The sequence below is a fragment of the Arachis ipaensis genome, chromosome B2 (assembly GCF_059453495.1).
Source record: "Arachis ipaensis isolate K30076 ecotype BB chromosome B2, ASM5945349v1, whole genome shotgun sequence".
Lineage (NCBI taxonomy): Eukaryota > Viridiplantae > Streptophyta > Magnoliopsida > Fabales > Fabaceae > Arachis > Arachis ipaensis.
Window position 1 is genome coordinate 14,107,233 of NC_142437.1, and position 19,358 is coordinate 14,126,590.

Consider the following 19,358-nt stretch of genomic DNA (forward strand, 5'->3'; position numbering starts at 1 on the left):
CTATACCCATGATTGAGAAGAAATTGATCAACATCAATTCATGAGAATTTGCATCTCCGATCCTTAATGATCCTTTCCATCATTAATTCTCATTTCTTTTGTTCTTTAGTTATTTTGAATACCCATTACCCAATTCCCTTTTATCTTCTTGCAATTTATCATTCTTGCCATTTACATTCTGTTTATCTAATTCTTGCAATCTACTCTTCTGCTCTTTATAATTCCGCAATCTTTACTTTCTTGCAAGCTACCTTTAATGTCATTTAAGTTTTTTGCATTTTAAGTTTCAGTTTTTTACTTTCATTGTTCTTCTTTATTCTAGTTCTTTAAATTCCTTGCCATTTAAATTTTTGCAATTATGTTCAGAAATCACAAATCTCATGAAATCAAAACCATGTTTGCTTGACTAAATCTATCATTTAACTAAAGTTGCTTAATCTACCAATCTCCGTGGGATCGACCTCACTCTTAGTGAGTTTTATTATTTGATACGACCCGGTATACTTGCCGGTAATTACGTGAAAATAAATTTTTACGTATCACATATTAGCCATTCCCTCTTCATAAAGGTCAACCTCATCTCATGCATGATTGTGATGTGAATATGTGGTGTTTCTCCATTTTTGTTATCTCTTCTGTTTTGGGACCATTGGAGGGAGATAGATAAGGAGGAAAACAAAAAAAATAATAGTAATGAATGTTAGTATTCCAGCTTTTGGTGGTGACAACCAAGAGTCCAAAAGAGCATAGTAGAAGAAAATCAATGGCTTTTCATGATGATTGCCATTGGTATGCCAGCCAAAAGTTCTCGAGATCCTGCTGCAAGGTGTCCCGGTATGCGTTGCCTTATCTCTTCGAAAGCGTGCAGTGTTTCCGAGTCTAGGCCTCCAGCAAACTACAACAATCAAGATGTCAAAAAATTTGGTTCGACAGTGCATAGACTCTATTTCGTGACCTAAACTTGTAAGTTTGTAAAAGTATGAGTTAACTCGAGAGTTTGATACCCGTGCAGATGTCAAATGTTACCTGATAAGCTCTGTATGCAAAATGAACCCTGAAGCAGAAGAGAATCTTGGCTAGATTCTCTGTCTGTGTTCCAGTTGGATTCGAGCTCCATTGTCACTCTTTTCATGTACATCTTGGCTAGAGTCATGGAAGCCTGCTTTATCTGCATGGATTGTGTATTTATTTCATCAAGTTTTATAATTGCAGCTTTGAAGTTTACTATGAGAGTGTGAAATTTGTGAATACACTTTACTATTACTAATCTACAAAGTTAACAATTGAAGGAACAATATCTTTTTTCCAAGAGAAGAAATGATATAGCTCTAGATAAAGGAAAATACATGTCATTTGAGAATTGAAACTTGTGCATTGCATATAATGTGTAAAAGCAAACAGATCAGTGAATCAACTACTAGATCCAGTTCTATGTTGATAAATTTCGGATAATCACTAACTATAATTATCCCCCTACTACCAATGTAAAGATAACCGTAAAGCAAACAATTTACCATATTTCAATCTTTGTTCTCACTTTAGAGAAAAAATATGTTAAAAATAAATTTACCTTGCTCATTATCCCCGAATTGAGCATCCAAGCGGTTGGAATGTGTACGCTTGGTACGAACGCATGACAGAATTTTGCAGCTTGATTAGCCTCCGTATGCTCAGTTCAGACCTATCACAATGAGGCATAAGAAGAATATTAAATAGGAATACTATTATGCTCATCCACTTGTAAAATACTATTGACACAATACTTAACTGCTAAAAGATGAGCTGAACGGTTTTGAATTTCTCCAACAATGCTACTGTGTGCACTAATCGCTACCGGTTGCAGATGATTCAGAGGCCCTTTTTATGTCTCTCTTCATATCAATGATTCTTTAAGGAGTGAAATAGTTCAACAAGTGGTGGGGCCTTTTGGGCGCTAGCTAAATTTGCCAAACGCTGAGACGGCATTGATGGTGGCAAGCACTAGTTTGGTGGAGACTTTCTTTTCTATACTTTTGGATTTAGAATTGACATGAATTGTTGTCGTCAGAGATGATATTGAAGAAGCTTTACGAAAAATTGCTTCCAGAGCAGCTTGTTTTTTCACTTTAGACCTTCCCAATTTGTCAGAATTTCTGTATGTCTTTGGATTTGAATAAGTTCAAAGACAGATGAGATGTTTCAAAAATTCTGACATTGTTGTCAGAATTTTTTTTTACGCAGATTGATTTATTTTGACAGGAATTATGGGGACAGAAATAACGGTCTTCATGTACGAAAATTACAATATAGACTGAGAAAGTATTTAGACTCATGATTGGAGTAAATTCAAGATGTATGTAAAACAATTTTTAAAAGGACCGTCAACATTATATAAACAGAAGAATATGTGTTATGGGAAAATAAGCTTGGACCAAAGATACAATTTTGTAATATCTGAAAACAGAGCTCTTATTATAAGAGTAGAGGAATGATACTTTTCTAATGCAGTGCACAAAAATAAAATTATTTTGAATGAGATGAATAGTCTACATGAAGTTTTATTATTTTCATGGAATCTCGGTCTACCTCCAATAAAACTTGACATGTTTTTAAAGTTTTTATCAGAGTAAGTTAATCTATTCTTTTAATTAGTATATTATTTTATTTGAATTTCGTATATATTTTATAGATAATATTTATTACTATTATTTCATGGCTAAATCATGGAAAATGATATTTTGTCATCCCTATCTTTTTAAGTTATCAACAGAAATCATATTATTTTGTTCAGCTTCACAAATATTTAAATGATCATTTGAGGCGATTTGATAAAAATAAAAGAGTCTTCGAGTCAATAGAAATTAGAAAATAACTTTTTCGCCATTGATATATAATGATGAAAAAGTTCTTTTCTAACATCTATTGACATCAAGGCTCTTTTATTTTTGTTAATTCACCTTAAATGATCATTCAAATATTTGTAAAGCTAAACAAAATAATATGATTTCTATTGATAACTTCAAAAATAGGGATGACAAAATATCATTTTTCGTGATTTAACCATGAAATAATAGTAATAAATATTATCTATAAAATATATACGAAATTCAAATAAAATAATATACTAATTAAAAGAATAGATTAACTTACTCTAGTAAAAACTTTAAAAACATGTCAAGTTCTATTGGAAGTGGACCAAGATTCCATGAAGATAATAAAACTTCATGTAGACTAGTCATCTCATCGAAAATAATTTTATCTTTGTGCACTGTATTAGAAAAGTATCATTTCTTTACTCTTATAATAAGGGCTCTGTTTCCAAATATCACAAAATTGTATCTTTGGTCCAAACCTATTTTCCCATAACACATATTCTTCTGTTTATCTAATGTTGACAGTCCTTTTAAAAATTGTTTTACATACATCTTGAATTTACTCCCATCATGAGTCTAAATACCTTCTAAGTTTATATTGTAATTCTCTTACATGAAGACTGTTGTTTCTTTGTACCCATTATTCTGTCAAAATAAATCAATCCTCGTAATAAAAATTCTGTGGGCAATGTCAGAATTTTTGAAACATCTCATCTATCTTTAAACTTGCTCTCTCAATCTTTGAAACCTCACATAATCTAACTTCTCTTCTTCTCTTCCTATCTTTTTTGTTCAGTTTTGTTATTGATCTGATCATAATTAAATAAAAATATAAAATTATAAAAATAAAATTAAAAGTTTAAATACATGTCTTCACAAACATACTAATAAAAATCAAGTATCAATTCTTAAACATAACTAATGATGCAAAAAAATATAGTAAATTAGTCACTGATACAAAATACTTTCTCAATTTACATATTCAAAGTTTATTGATGATAATCAATAACAAATTCAACTCTGATAATTTTTTAGCAACAAAAGAATTTAACTAAATATCATTCTTAATTACATCCCTAACAAGAATCGATCATTTGAATTACATAGTAGCTACACCATGCAACTTGGAATTCAAGATATGCATAGAGGCACATTCACAAGCAATTGGTGAATAAAAATATGAAACAAACAAGAACAATGTTCAATTAAAGTGTACATAGCATGTTCAAACACCAAAAAGCTTTCACAACCAATACCACAAGGTTAATGTCAAAAAATAAAATTTCACGCCTAATATAACCCAAAACCAATTAAACAAACAAAAGTTAATCAAATGGGGTTACATAGGATCAATCGTTAATCTTGTGTTATTGGGAAAAAGTAGGGGTGGCAAAGCAGGCCCGCCCGCCCCAACCCGTCCCGCCCCGCCAAGGCCCGACCCATAAACGGGGCGAACCGACCCGCCCCGCCAACTAAAATGGGTTCAAAATGCTAGCCCGCCCCGCTTTATGGCAGATTGGCGGGTTGGCGGGCTAGCCCGCTTGACTCTTCTTTTTTTTTTTTGAAAAATAAAATTAATTAAAATTAACCAAAAAATAATAATTAAAAAATCAAATACAAATAAAAAATAGTCAAATTATAATATAATTTTTTTACTATTTTTTTTTAATTTTTAACTTCAATAAAATTGTTCAAAATAATATTTGTCAATAGAATCATCTTTATTTTAAAAAACAAGTCACATAATTTGAGCATATATACGAAATTGTAAAATAAAATAAATAAAGTTAATAACTAAAAGAAGAATAAAAACAAAAAATGAAAAAAGGTGTTTAAAAATTCTATAATTATTAATTTTATAATAGTAATCACTCTTTTATTTAATAAAAAAATAAAAATCTTCGGCCCGGCGGACCGGCCCGCCCCGCCAAAACCCACCAATTTGGCGGTGCGGGTTTGGCGGATTTTTTTTAATTTGGCGGGTTCCAAATCCTAGCCCCGCCTTTTTAGCAGGTTTAGCGGATCAGCCCGGCGGGCTTGACCCGTTTTGCCATCCCTGGGAAAAAGACCTCAAACATTCAAAAAGTGTCAAAAATTTTGGTCAATTAGCATAGCACATTCACATCAATGCAAATAGTTATAACGAGTGGAAGACAAGCATTGAGCTCAAGGAATTGACCAAACTTTTTAATCAAAACCTCGAGGTAATTTGGCAAACACTAGGCATGCATACGTATTAAAAATGTAAAATCAGTTTAGAACCTTATTCAAAAGAATGTCATTCAACCAAAATTTCAACTTCTTCTCACAAAACAAGCATTCTTTAAACCTCAATTCATACAAATTTACTAAGAATGATACAAAAAATCAGTAGCATACTATCAATTTCAGCACAATCAGTAATCAGTTAATAACTAACCAAATAGTTAACCACATTCAACCAAGTTCAACAGCAATATCCACCAAGCAACAGAATTTCACAAACACTTCCAGCAGTCTTACACAACTAATAACCCTAAACCTACCAGCAGCATACCACAACTAATAATCCTAATCCATTCAAACAGAAAACTAAATCTAAGTTCTACTAACTAACTAAAATCAAACTCAACAGATTAAAATTACTAACAACAATTAACTAACAAAACAACAGCACATCACTATATATAAAAATCACAAAACACAACAGAAACACAGCAAAACAGCCCTAGCTAATCAATAATCAATTAGTCATTTAATCTAAGCACAATTAAGTCATCAACACAGTCAAAATCTAAGCACAATTGAGTCACAAAACACAAAACAAAAGGCAGCAGCACAATTTTAATGAAGATTAACAAGGTTAACCCGGGAACTAAATCAACTAAATCAGCATAATTTTAACAAAGATTAACCAGCAAAATAAATCAACTAATCATTCAATGATTCAATCCAAAACAAGAAAATAGAGTATAATACAGCTAATCCAAAAAGATTAAATGTTCTGAGTAAAGAATGAAGAACAGAGAACGAAAATTTAAAAAAAAAATCAAACCATTACCTTCGTTCCGAGCAGTCTGAGCAGAGGGGCAGAAGCACGACGGAGACAGAGACCGAGACCAGGCGACGAGCAGTACGACGGACGGCGCAGAAGCGCGGCTGAGCAAACGAGGAACAATCACTAACAGTGAGCACTGACCTTCGAAGGACGACTGTGAGCAGACGACGTCGACGGTAGAGAACGAGGACCGAGAGCCAATAGGGGTTGTTCTTGGAGAACCCCGACGGAACGAACAGAGAAGGCCCTGACTTCGACGGACGGCGGCGGTGGCTCACTCCTTGGGGCGGTGAAGCTAGGGTTTCCGTTTTTGTTTGGCTCACTCCTTTGTTCTGACTTCTACGCAGTCTGAGCTGAGGGGCAGAAGTGCGACGGAGACGGAGGCCAGACGACGAGAACGATGACGGACAGTGGTAGTCCTACGGCTGAGCAAACGAAGAGCAGACTCGTAGACGCCAAGCTCGAGGAAGAAGCTGCGATTGGTGAGTTGGGACTTCGAGCACCATGCCCAGACAAAAACGATGGTACCTGAGCACGATAGACAACGGCAGGAGAGTGACGGACGACGGCTGGAGTGCGACGGAGCACCAGGGACTAACACTGAGCTCGAAGAAGAAACTGCGACGGACGAGACGGCGGAAATCCTTGCAGCAATCCATGTGACAATGGTGCTTGGGCGCGATGGACAGCGCTAGCCCTTGCGGCGGCGGTGGAGAAGCCAGGGTTTCTCACTTTCAAGCTTTAGCTTTCTTTTTGTTTTGTGGAGAAGTGGAGAAGGGAGAATGCGTTCTCGGCCTACCGTTTTCCTTTTTTCAATTTCAAAAACGACATCACTTTATGTAAGCCTCCCGGGTTCCAGTTCGGTTCAACCGGTTAATTTCTGGCCGGTTTAGCGATCCAACGATTTTTATTGTGGTTTTTCTATTTCAACTGAACTGTAGAGATTATAGTTGTCAGAACCGAATTGGTAATCGAACCGGTCAAGTTATTAGATCACTGGTTCAACTGGTGAGTCACTGGTGAGACCGGTTGACTCGGTACTATATAAATAAAAAATAAAAATAGTCAAAAACTTAAAATTAAATTTTAAAAAATACATATTTTTACTAACATTTTAAGAACAATTAAGTCGAATTCTATAAATAACTAATACAAAAATAGACATATAATTAGTTCATACTACTATATAGTATCTTAATTAGACACAATAAGAATAACAATCTATGAATTATATCTAAAGAATAATTTCAAGGTCTAAATATTTTTGTATAATTAAATAATTATAATAAATTAATTTTTTCTCAGAATAAATAATTTTTATTTTATTTTTATATTCATTATTATTTTTATTTTAAAATTAATTAATTTGTACTTCAATTAAAAAATAATTAATTTAAAAAATATTGAGTTAAGTATTTCCATGTGTATATATATATGTATTAGTTATAAAAAATTGAAATATATATTATAAAAAGCATTAACAATACTAGAGAAACGGGTAGCGCAGTGGTTGTCAACTTGGTCTTCAATTCAAAAGACTCAGGTTTGACTCCTACCCCCTGCAATGTATTTTTCCAAATTTAACAACCCGCATGCTGACGTCATCGGCGCGCAGGTTGACTGGACCGATTTGATTTTGGTTCGTGTCAATTTTGACCGATTTGATTGGTTCGTATCGGTTTTGACCAGTTCATTTTCTTAAGCGGTCAATATACCAAATCGGACCGGTACAAGGTCCGGTTCATCGGTTTTCCGATCGAACCAGCCGATCCGGTCCAATTTTTACAACTATGGTGGAGACATCTAGTTTTCAGTCGGACCGCTTCGACCGACCGGTCTAATTTGATTTTTCATAACCATGATCTTGACAGAGAAAGAGAGACAACAAGAGAGAGAGAGAGGGAGAAAATTACACGGAAAAGAAGCTGCGACACGGTCAACAGAAGATGTGATGCTATCAATGGAAGCTGCGACGATAACAGAAGGACGACGGGTAAATTCAGGCGTTGGAGAAAAAGAAGCTCTGATGCTCTGGTCTCTGGTCTCACCGTTTCACTCACTCACAAGAAGAAGAAGAAGAAGAAGCCTTGCTGACGGCGGCAGACGGGTTAATTTTGGCGTTGGAGTCTTGGGAAAGAAGTTCTACTCTTAGTGCTCTGTGCTCTCAGCCTCTCACCGTTTCACTCTGAAGGAAAATTATGGATTAGAGTGAAATCCTAAAACTAGTTCAGAAATGTTATTTATATATTATTAATATTTATTAATTTTCGTATATCTAAATTATATATCTAAATTCTTTTATGGATTATTTAGATTTAAGCTTTCTATTTTGGAATATTAGAGGTGCCTCTAATAAATTGGCCCGGGTTCATAGTAAGGAGTTAGCGAATAAATTTCATCCTACTTTTTTCATTCTGTTTGAAACCCATATTGCTTTCGAGAGGATGAAATCTTTTTGGAATAATCTAGGTTACCAGGGTGTTGGTATTGTTGAGGCTAATGGTCATAGTGGGGTATCTGGGTTCTATGTTCTAATTCAAATATTTCTGTGAGAGTATTGGATGTAGTTGATCAATGTATCAGTTTTGAAATCACTATGGGCAATACATCTAGTTACTGCAGTGCGGTGTATGCTAATCCGCATATACATCGGCGTAAAGAACTGTGGGGTGACTTGACAAGGATTGCTAATATGATCCACGGACCTTGGATTGTGTTAGGGGACTTTAATGATGTTTTGTTGCAGAGTGAAGTTAGAGGGGGGCAATTTAGACTTGCCAGAGCAGAACAATTTGCGGAAATATTGGAGGATTGTGGGCTGTTTGATATGGGGGCTATTGGGAGAAGATTCACTTGGTACAGGAAGGTGAAAGGTGGGGTGCAGGTGGCCAAGAAGCTTGATAGAGCAGTCATCAACCAGGACTGGCGACTAATGTTTCCGGAGGCTTATACTGAGGTGCTGGCGCGCCTTCACTCTGATCATTGCCCATTATTCACTAGGTGCAAGATGGCAAAGAGGGCTACCAAGGGCCATCGTCCGTTCAGATTCCAGGCTGCGTGGATGACTCATCCTCTTTTTAGGAATGTTGTTGATACAGCTTGGAATAGAGGAGCTCCGGATGTAGTTAAATGTTTGTTGGAGGTTCAAAAAGATGCAACTAGCTTCAATAAAAAGGTTTTTGGCAATATTTTTGTTAAGAAAAGGGAGTTGGAGAGGCTTTTGAATGACGTTCAGATTACTCTGGAAAGTCGGGAGGATCAACAGCTTAGGATCAAAGAGCAAGTTTTGCATCAGGAACTGAATGATGTCCTTCTTCAAGAAGAGTTGTTGTGGTATCAAAAATCTAGAGAACAATGGGTGAGATGTGGAGACAGAAATACAAAATTTTTTCATCTGCAGACAGTTATCAGGAGAAAGAGGAACAAAATTCATGAGTTATTTTTGGAGGATGGGTCTTGGACCACGGAGACTACGACTCTAGAAATGGCGGCAAATTCTTTCTTTCAAAAGCTCTTTTCTACAAGGGAGGATATTGACCTGGACGCCATGGGGCCTTTTCCTTGCCCGTCTCTTAGTACTGAGGCTTGTCAAAAGTTAGTGGAACCGGTGACGTCTGAAGAGGTTAAAAGAGTTGTGATGACCATGAGTTCATTTAAAGCCCCAGGGCCAGATGGATTTCAAGCAATTTTCTACAAAGAGTTCTGGGACTCTCTTAGCAACGATGTGTGTAGACTGGTCAAGCGAGCCTTTGAGGGTGAGCCATTGAATGCGGCTATTTTCGATACTCTCATTGTTCTAATTCCTAAAGTGGAAGTTCCCTCTTCCTTACGGGAGTTTCGGCCTATTAGCTTATGTAATGTAATTTATAAAATTGTCACAAAGGTTCTAGTTAACAGGTTCAGACCTTTCCTGTCGGAGATCATTGGTCCTTTGCAAAGAGGGTTCATTCCAGGAAGAGGAACCACAGAGAATATTATCATTGCTCAAGAGATTATGCACTTCATGAGGAACACCAAGTCTCGAAAAGGGACCATGGCATTCAAGATTGATTTGGAAAAAGCTTATGACAGGGTAGACTGGCGTTTTCTGGAAGCTACTTTGGTCCGGTTTGGGTTTCCAAAGGCTACCATTAATCTTATATTGAATTGTGTGACTTCCTCTTCGTTGGCAGTTTTGTGGAATGGGAACAGGCTCCAAAATTTCAATCCAAAGAGAGGGTTGAGGCAAGGAGATCCTATGTCTCCTTATCTGTTTGTACTCTGTATGGAAATGCTTGCCTGCTTTATCTCTCATAGAGTTTCCCAAGGTTTGTGGAACCCAGTTGCAGTTTCTAGGAATGGACCACGACTCTCTCATTTGATGTTTGCAGATGATCTTTTGCTTTTCTGTAAGGCATCAAAAGCTCAAGTAATAGAGGTCATGCATTGTTTGGACTTGTTTTCTAGAGCGTCAGGTTTAAAGGTAAATCTTCATAAGTCAAAGGCCCAGTGTTCCAAGAGGGTGTCGGAGAGGAGAAAAGAGGTTCTCTCAGGGGTCTCTAACATCCGGTTCTGCAATGATTTGGGTAAATACCTGGGAATTAACATCGGTCATGCCAGAGCTTCCAGGAAGACGGCTCAGGAGATTATTGAAAAAATTTCGAGAAAGCTCTCCAGTTGGAAAGGACGCCTACTGAATAAGGCAGGGAGGCTTTGTCTTGTTAAATCGGTTATGGCCTCTATCCCAGTTTATGAAATGCAAATTTCTCTTCTCCCGAAGTATGCATGTAATAAAATTGATTCCTTGATGAGACAATTCTTGTGGAAAGGCCAAGCGACTGGAAAAGGGCTGCCTCTGATCAGGTGGGAGGTCGCCATAACTCCTAAAAAGGCAGGAGGATTGGGTATTAGGGATACTTCCTGTGCTAACATGGCGCTTCTGGGAAAGTTGGTATGGGATTGTCTAAATAATAGCGAGAAGTTATGGGTGCAGGTTCTGAAGCATAAATATCTCAGGAATCAATCTGGTATGAACGGAAACAGTAGAAATTCTTCATCGGCTACCTGGAAGAACATTGTTAGTGCCTATGAGCATCTCAAGGAAGGGCTTCATTGGAATATTGGAGATGTCCACAAATCAGTTTGGTATGATGATTGGACTCCATTTGGTAAGCTTTGCAACCTTGTTCCTTATGTACATATTTCTGAATCAGATTTCATGGTGGCTGACTTGTGGAAAGGGGTGTCTTGGGAGGTTGATAGTCTTACCACGCCTATTCCACATGAGATTAAGCAGTTTATTTGTGGTCTGAGATATCCTAGTTTGACTGAGTTGGAGCCACAGTGGGAGTGGTGGCCTGCAGCAACAAAAAAGTATAGTGCAAGGGAGGGTTACAAATGGTTATTAAAGAAAACATTAAATTGGAATGCCAACAGTAATTGGAACTGGTTGTGGAACACAAACATTCCAGAGAAGTTCAAATTTACTATGTGGCTTAGCTTACATGATGCTCTACCAACTGAGACCTTTCGATTCAAGCGGCATTTAGCTTCTTCAGATATGTGTAAGAGATGTAACAAGGCGCAGGAGACTATGGAGCATTGCCTTAGAGACTGTGAACGATCAAAGGTAATCTGGTATATGTTGGATCCTAGTATCCTGGACTCGACGGCTGGTACTGCTCTTGAAGAGTGGTTTCGGAAGACCTTGGCTAACAATGAGGCGTCCTTTGGTGCAGGGCTTTGGTGGGTATGGAGACATAGGTGCAATGACATATTCAACACTGACAACCCTTGGACAGATCATAAGGTTGTTGCCTTGGCCAGAATTACCGCCAAGGACTTACAGGTTTACAGGAATCGAAGCAATGTCTTTAGGTCTCTCCGAAATTGCCTGTGTTGGGAACCACCGGTAGGCAATAGTTTTAAAGTTAATTATGATGCAAGCTTGTATATGGATTCAAATTTAGCGGGATTTGGGTGTATTATTAGAGATTCTAAGGGAGATTGGATCTCGGGCTGCTCTGGAAGCATTCCCCCTTGGTCTATAATCAGATGTGAATTATTTGCTGCTTGGAGGGGGCTGGTTTTAGCTTGGGATTGCGGTTTGAGGGATATTATATGTGAAACAGATTGCCTTGACATTCTGCCCATCATGCATGAGCTTACAAGTGGGTATCCATCTGAAGTAACAGATTTGGTTCACAAGATTCAGGAGCTTTTATCTCGTCATTGGCTTGTTCACGTTGAATGGGTGTCCCGAGAAGCAAATAGAGCTGCGGATTGGATGGCTAAATATGGTGCCAAGAGTAACTCTAATCATGTTATTTGGTCTGAGCCTAGTGTTGATCTCCAACGAATCATCCGCTCGGATTTAGAATAGTTTTTGCTTTGTTTCTTTCCTTGTTTAGTCACCAAAAAAAATGCTACATGTACATTAAAATTAGCCACTAAAGTCAACTATTAGTATAAAATATATGTTGAAATAAAAATACACATTAAAAATAAATTAAATCACATATGTATTTATACATAAATACATTGATGACTGATTTTAATGGCTGATTTTAATTTATGAATACTATTTTTTATTATATTTTATATTATTATATAATATACACCCTAGAGCTAGGCTGATTATAGAGAAAATGAGAAAGAAAGAAGGGATCTTTTTTGGCATGCCACAGGCCGGACAAATCCAATTCACATTGAAAATCCAGCAACTAAGGTTCTGAAAACCAGACCAATTATCAAACCACTCTAGTTACTAGTTTATTGGTCCAATCGGAATAATCGTTTTATAATAAAATAATAAATAAAATATAAATAAACACATTAAAACATAATTATCATCTAATATAAACTTTAAAATGTCATCTAAATTTAAAACACTAGATCAACCAAAGTCTTATGCCAATATAAAAGTTTGTTATTAATCATTAAAATTCGCAAAAACTTGTAAGTTTGTAAAAGTAGGAGTTAAGTCGAGAATTTGATACCCGTGCAGATGTCAAATGTTACCTGATAGGCTTTGTATGCAAAATGAACACCCTGAAGCAGAAGAGAATCTTGGCTAGATTCTCTGTCTGTGTTCCAGTTGGATTCGAGCTCCATTGTCACTCTTTTCATGTACATCTTGGCTAGAGTCATGGAAGCCTGCTTTATCTGCATGGATTGTGTATTTATTTCATCAAGTTTTATAATTGCAGCTTTGAAGTTCACTTATGAGTGTGAAATTTGTGAATACACTTTACTATTACTAATCTACAAAGTTAACAATTGAAGGAACCATATCTTCCAAGAGAAGAAATGATATATCTCTAGATAAAGGAAAATACATGTTATTTGAGAATTGAAACTAGTGCATATAATGTGTAGAAACAAACAGATCAGTGAATCAACTACTAGATCAAGTTCTATGTTGATAAATTTCGAATAATCAGTAACTATAATTATTCCCTACCAGAGTAATGATAAACCTAAAGCAAACCATTTACCATATTTCAATCTTTGTTCTCACTTCAGAGTAAGAAATTTACCTGGCTCATTATCCCCGAATCGAACATCCAAGCGGTTGGAATGTGTACGGTTGGTACAACGCATGACAGAATTTCGCAGCTTGATTAGCCTCTGTATGCTCAGTTCAGACCTATCACAATGAGATGAAATAAGGCATAAGAAGATTATTAAATAGGAATACTGTTATCTTGACATAAATCTTACTTGTCTAAGAGGCTGGCCATTTTTTTCAAGGCAGCTCCTTGTAGGAGGAAATCTCCTGTTCTAATAGCTTAAGCTCCCGATACTCAACCGCAGCCTCTCGCAGCGCATTGGCTTTCTTCTCAGGCCACTTGAAATGTCTCAAGACAGCGCGCTCATCCACCTGTAGAATACACAAGACAAAGCCAGTAAGAAGCAAAGTTGAAAATTCTAACCATTTTCAAATATTACAATCCTTGATTTCCAAGTCAGAAATCACAAGACACTAAACTGTTGCACCAAGGCTCACCTTCTCAGAAATTCTATTAAAACAATGGTTTTATAGTAATTATAATAACTTAAAAATGATTAATGAAGTATCATATAGAGAGCCATTGGCCCACCAGATCAATAATTTTCTGAGAAATGTACCAATGAGGATAGTTCACCATCAAGCCCATCATTCCATCAACAAACTTTAAGACTTCTTCAATGTCCATGTAGGCTGCATCTACCGCCTTTTTTATAAGGTCATTGATGAACTCCCCTTTTGTTTCATTGTCTACCCTTATCTAGAAAGTATGGTAATTCATTAGTCATCAACTAGCAGTACATAATTTTGAGGTGAAAAAAGAAACAGGAACTAGAAAGTGTAATAATCACACAATACTTAACTGCTAAAAGATGAGCTGAACGGTTCTGAATTTCTCCAACAATGCTACTGCGTGCACTAATCGCTACCGGTTACGGATGATTCAGAGGCCCTTTTATGTCTCTCTTCATATCATGATTCTTTAAGGAGTGAAATAATTCAACGCCATTGATGGTGGCAAGCACTGGTTTGGTGGAGACTTTCTTTCTATACTTTTGGATTCAGAATTAACATGAATTGTTGTCGTAGGAGACGGTATTGAAGAAGCTTTACGAAAAATCGCTTCAGGAGTAGCTTTTTTTTTCACTTTAGACCTTTCCAATTTATCAGCAATGACAATGAGTTTCTGTATGTCTTTGAATTTGGGGCTCTGGTGCTCCCCAATTGCCTCCTTCATTCAGCAAAAACAAGTAGAGTTTATAAAAACATATATATATATATATATATATATAGGATTTTGATCCTCTAAAGTTTGAATTTCACTTTAGAGAATAAAGTGTGATCTCTCACTATTGATTTCATAGGTGGGACCAAAAATAAATATGAAAGAGAAACTATTTAAGGATAGAAGATCACACTTTACTCTCTAAAATAAAATTCAAACTTTAGAGAATCCAAATCCATAAATATATATATATATATATAATCTCTTTTTTGTTCCACCATATGAATTGAAAGTTAAAACCATTGAAATAAAGAAACTATTTTAGATAGTGAATGATGACTCTTAACACATGGATTAACCACCCTTTATATCATAAAGAGAAAAACAAGATAAGTAACAATGAATTATGACACATTCCATGCTTTCAGGTAAAACACATCAAAAGAAAACAAACCAATCAAAGTTTCTCGTACCTTGCCACTGGTACCAACAGCTACTACCATCTTAGCTTCAGCAGCAGCAAGATCCTCACTGAGCTTCTTGTTCTTTGATTCAAGCTCTACATTCAAACCCTTAACTCTATCCAACTCAGCCTTCAAGACCCCCCACCTCAGACTTCAAATCTTGACAAAATATAAATATAAACCAGAATAGAACCACCAGTTTATTTTACCATATGAAACTAAGCATTATGTAATAAAATTGTGAAAGAATAGGAAAATAAAAGAATTGTGAAAGAAAAAGATGAAGAAAATTTTATTGATTGTTGATTGATTGAATTGTAAACTATGAAGGTAAAACTAAGTATATATAGAGTATTGGCCTATGAAAGATAAAAGTAGATAAAGATAAGATAGAGATAAAGATAAAGATAACTATAAGATAAGATAAAGACTAAATTATAATTTAATTTGTGTATTCTGTTGGGCTGAATTTGTGGGCCGTGAGACGTCTTTATTGTTGTCATGGGCTAAGGTGGAAGAGTGGTTTAATACGCCCCCGCAAGCTGGAGGATGAAAGATGTCAAGAACACTAAGCTTATTCAGATTAAGATGGAAGGGTTGAGGAGACAAAGGCTTGGTGAAGATGTCAGCTAGTTGCCCAGAAGAGGAAATTGGGAGAAGTTTCATCACTCCAGCTTGAACTTTTTGTTGAACCAAGTGACAATCAACCTCTAAATGTTTGGTCCGTTCATGAAAAACCGGGTTAGCAGCAATATGAAGAGCACTCTGATTATCACAATATAAAACTGGTGGGCGGATAGGAGAGATGCGTAAAAATTGTAACACATTTAATATCCATTGAAGTTCACAAGTTGTGTTGGCAAGTGCACGATATTCTGCTTCCGTGGATGAGTGGGCAACGGTGGTTTGTTTCTTGGTCTTCCAAGAGACTAAAGAACTGCCTAAGAAGAAACAATAACCTATTAAAGATCGTCGAGTGTCAGGACATCCGGCCTAATCAGAGTCACTAAAGCCGAGAAGCTGAATTTCTGATTCCCTTGGAAAGAAAAGTCCTTTGCCGGGACTAGTTTTCAGATATCGTAACACATGCTTGGCAGCTTGAAGATGAGATTCAGTAGGAGATGCCATGAATTGACTTAATTGTTGAGTGGCATACATGATGTCCGGTCGAGTATTGGTGAGATAGATAAGACGGCCAACCAAACGACGATATATAAAAGGATCGGATAGCAGGGGACTTTTGTCTTGATATAGTCTTGTGATATTATCCATTGGAACAGAGGCAGGTTTAGCACCTAATAAACCAGAATCCTCCAGAAGATCAAGACAATATTTTCTCTGAGATAAGCAAATTCCCTTCTCTGATTGAGCAACCTCAATACCCAAAAAATATTTTAATGGGCCCAAGTCTTTAATTCGAAAGTGTTGGTGCAAAATAGACTTAATGGCAGCAAGTTCAGAAATAGAATTACCAGTGAGAACAATATCGTCAACATAGACTAAAAGGATAGAAATTTGATCACCAATGAATTTGACAAATAAACTATAATCAGATGAGGTCTGCTGATATCCATGAGATAGCAAAAGATGAGAAAGTTTGTCATACCACATACGACTAGATTGTCGTAAACCATATAGTGATTTTAGTAGCTTACAGCATTGATTCGGTTGAGGAGATATAAATCCGGGTGGCAGAGTCATATAAACATCCTCAGAAAGATCCCCATGTAAGAAAGCATTATTGACATCCAACTGATGTATAGGCCAACGCTTCATAGAGGCCAATGCCAAAACTAATCTGATGGTGGCATGCTTGACAATAGGGGAGAAAGTTTCCAAGAAATCAACACCTTCAGTTTGAGTGAACCCTTTAGCCACAAGGCGTGCTTTATATCGATCAATTGAACCATCAGGCTTGCGTTTAATGCGATAGACCCATTTACAGCCAACCGGCTTAACCCCTGCAGGGCAATCAACAAGACGCCAAGTTTTGTTCTGCTCAAGAGCATCCAACTCATCTTTCATAGCACTACGCCAATTAGAGTGTTGATTGGCGTCCTTAAAAGACTTTGGCTCAACGTCAGAATGTAGAGATAAAAGAAACTTTTTATGTGAAGATGAAAGAGAAGAAAAAGACATGACTGAAGATAAAGGATACTTACACTTTGAGGGAGATTGATTTGTAGAGATGAGAGAAGAATTACACAAGTAATCAGAGAGATATGCTGGAGGTCGGTGAGGCCGGTCAGAATGACGAGGATGGGGTTGCTCAGGTGGTGAAGAAGGTGACAGGGGATGAAAAGGTGATGGTGGACTAGTGTCTAGTGTTAAAAGTGATTCAGTTGTCATGGGTTCAACTTGGTTAGGAAACGATAGTGTGGAAGAAGGAGAGGTTGTTGGAGAAAATAAAGAACTAGGTGGAGTTGGATCAATGGGTATAGGTGATGGTTCAACTGAAAGACTAACTGAATCTTGTTTTTGAGAAGCTGTGTTTGGCAATGTTGGGTTGAGTGTCTGGAATTGGACATTTTTTGTGACTAAGGGCAAGATCATTTCATAAAAAATCACGTTTCTAGAAATCTCAATTCTTTTATCTTCTAAAACATAAACAATATACCCTTTAAAACCAGGTTGAAAGCCAATAAATACAGCCTTTTTAGCTCTTGGATCAAATTTTGATCTGTTTACCATTTGGGTAGAAACAGAACATAAGCATCCAAAAACTTTAAGGTCATGATAATTTGGTGGATGATTGAATAAAATCTCAAATGGTGTTTTAAAATTAATTGCGGATGATGGAACTCTATTAAGTAAATAAACAGCATGTCCAACAGTATAAGACAAAAAAGATGATGGTAAATTAGATTGAAACATAAGAGCACGAGCTATATTCAAAATATGTTGATGTTTGCATTCTACCCTTCCATTTTGTTGAGGAGTTTCAACACAACTACGTTGATGAATAATGCCCTTTGAAGCATAAAAACCAGGTAAAATAAATTCTGGTCCATTATCGGAACGAATAGTTTTGACTTTGGAGTTGAATTGTGTTTCAATTAAAGTAATAAAATTTTTTATTTAATTTTGCACTTCTCCTTTTGATTTTAATAAAATAACCCATGTAAAGCGGCTAAAATCATCAACAATAGTAAAAAAATATTTATGATTATGAATAGAATTTTGTCGAAATGGACCCCAAATGTCAAAGTGTAATAAATCAAAACTTGCATTGGCTTTGTTAAAATTTTGAGAAAATGAAAGTTTCTTTTGTTTAGAAAGATGACAAATGTCACAAGCCTCGTTATGATGCATAGAGATAAAAGGAAATTGTTTATGTAAATGATTAAGTCTTTGTCCAGAAAGGTGTCCTAAACGAAAATGCCATATATTGGAAGGTGTAATGGGTGGAGATTGGATGGAATTTATGGAGTGTGTAGTGGATGAATTTTTACCGAAATTGGGTTCAAAGACATATAATCCCTCTCTCATTCTGGCCAAATCAATCGTTCCCAAATTGTTGCTCTGTAGAGTGCAAGAAGAAGATGAAAAAGTGAGTTCACATATGAGTGTTGAAGTAATTTTTGAAACAGAGATAATATTAAAGTTGAAATGAGGTAAATAAAGAACATCATGAAGAACCAATGATGGTGAAAATTGAACGATGCCTTTATAAGAAACAGTAGTTCGAGAACCATTTGGTAAATGAACAATAATAGGAGAAATTTGTGTGTAAGAAATAAACCAAGACAAATTTGATGCAATGTGATCTGTGGCACCAGAATCAATGATCCAAGTATTCAAGAATGAATCTCGATTTGAAGAATTGTTAACAGTAGAAAAGGCATTGAAAGAACAAAGATAATGAGTAGTTGGACTTGGCAAAAGCTCAAGCTGGTTTGAAGGACGAGCTTCTTCATTGGAAGGAAGTGCCATGAAAGAAAAGTGTTGGGCTGACGAAAGATCCAAAAGAGGCTCCGGATGAAGTTGCTGGTGTGCCCTTTCTCCTTGATCCATGGATGTCAGCAGAGCTCAAGAGGAGCTCTGATACCATAATAAAATTGTGAAAGAATAGGAAAATAAAAGAATTGTGAAAGAAAAAGATGAAGAAAATTTTATTGATTGTTGATTGATTGAATTGTAAACTATGAAGGTAAAACTAAGTATATATAGAGTATTGGCCTATGAAAGATAAAAGTAGATACAGATAAGATAGAGATAAAGATAAAGATAACTATAAGATAAGATAAAGACTAAATTATAATTTAATTTGTGTATTCTGTTGGGCTGAATT

General features: G+C 36.3%; 2 pseudogenes; both read right to left on the minus strand.

Moving 5' to 3' along the window:
- Positions 1 to 566: 566 nt before the first annotated feature.
- Positions 567 to 14,307, minus strand: LOC107624905 (INCREASED PETAL GROWTH ANISOTROPY 1-like protein 2; annotated as a pseudogene).
- LOC148573093 (INCREASED PETAL GROWTH ANISOTROPY 1-like protein 2 pseudogene) lies at positions 12,751 to 13,448 on the minus strand (annotated as a pseudogene).
- Positions 14,308 to 19,358: the final 5,051 nt, after the last annotated feature.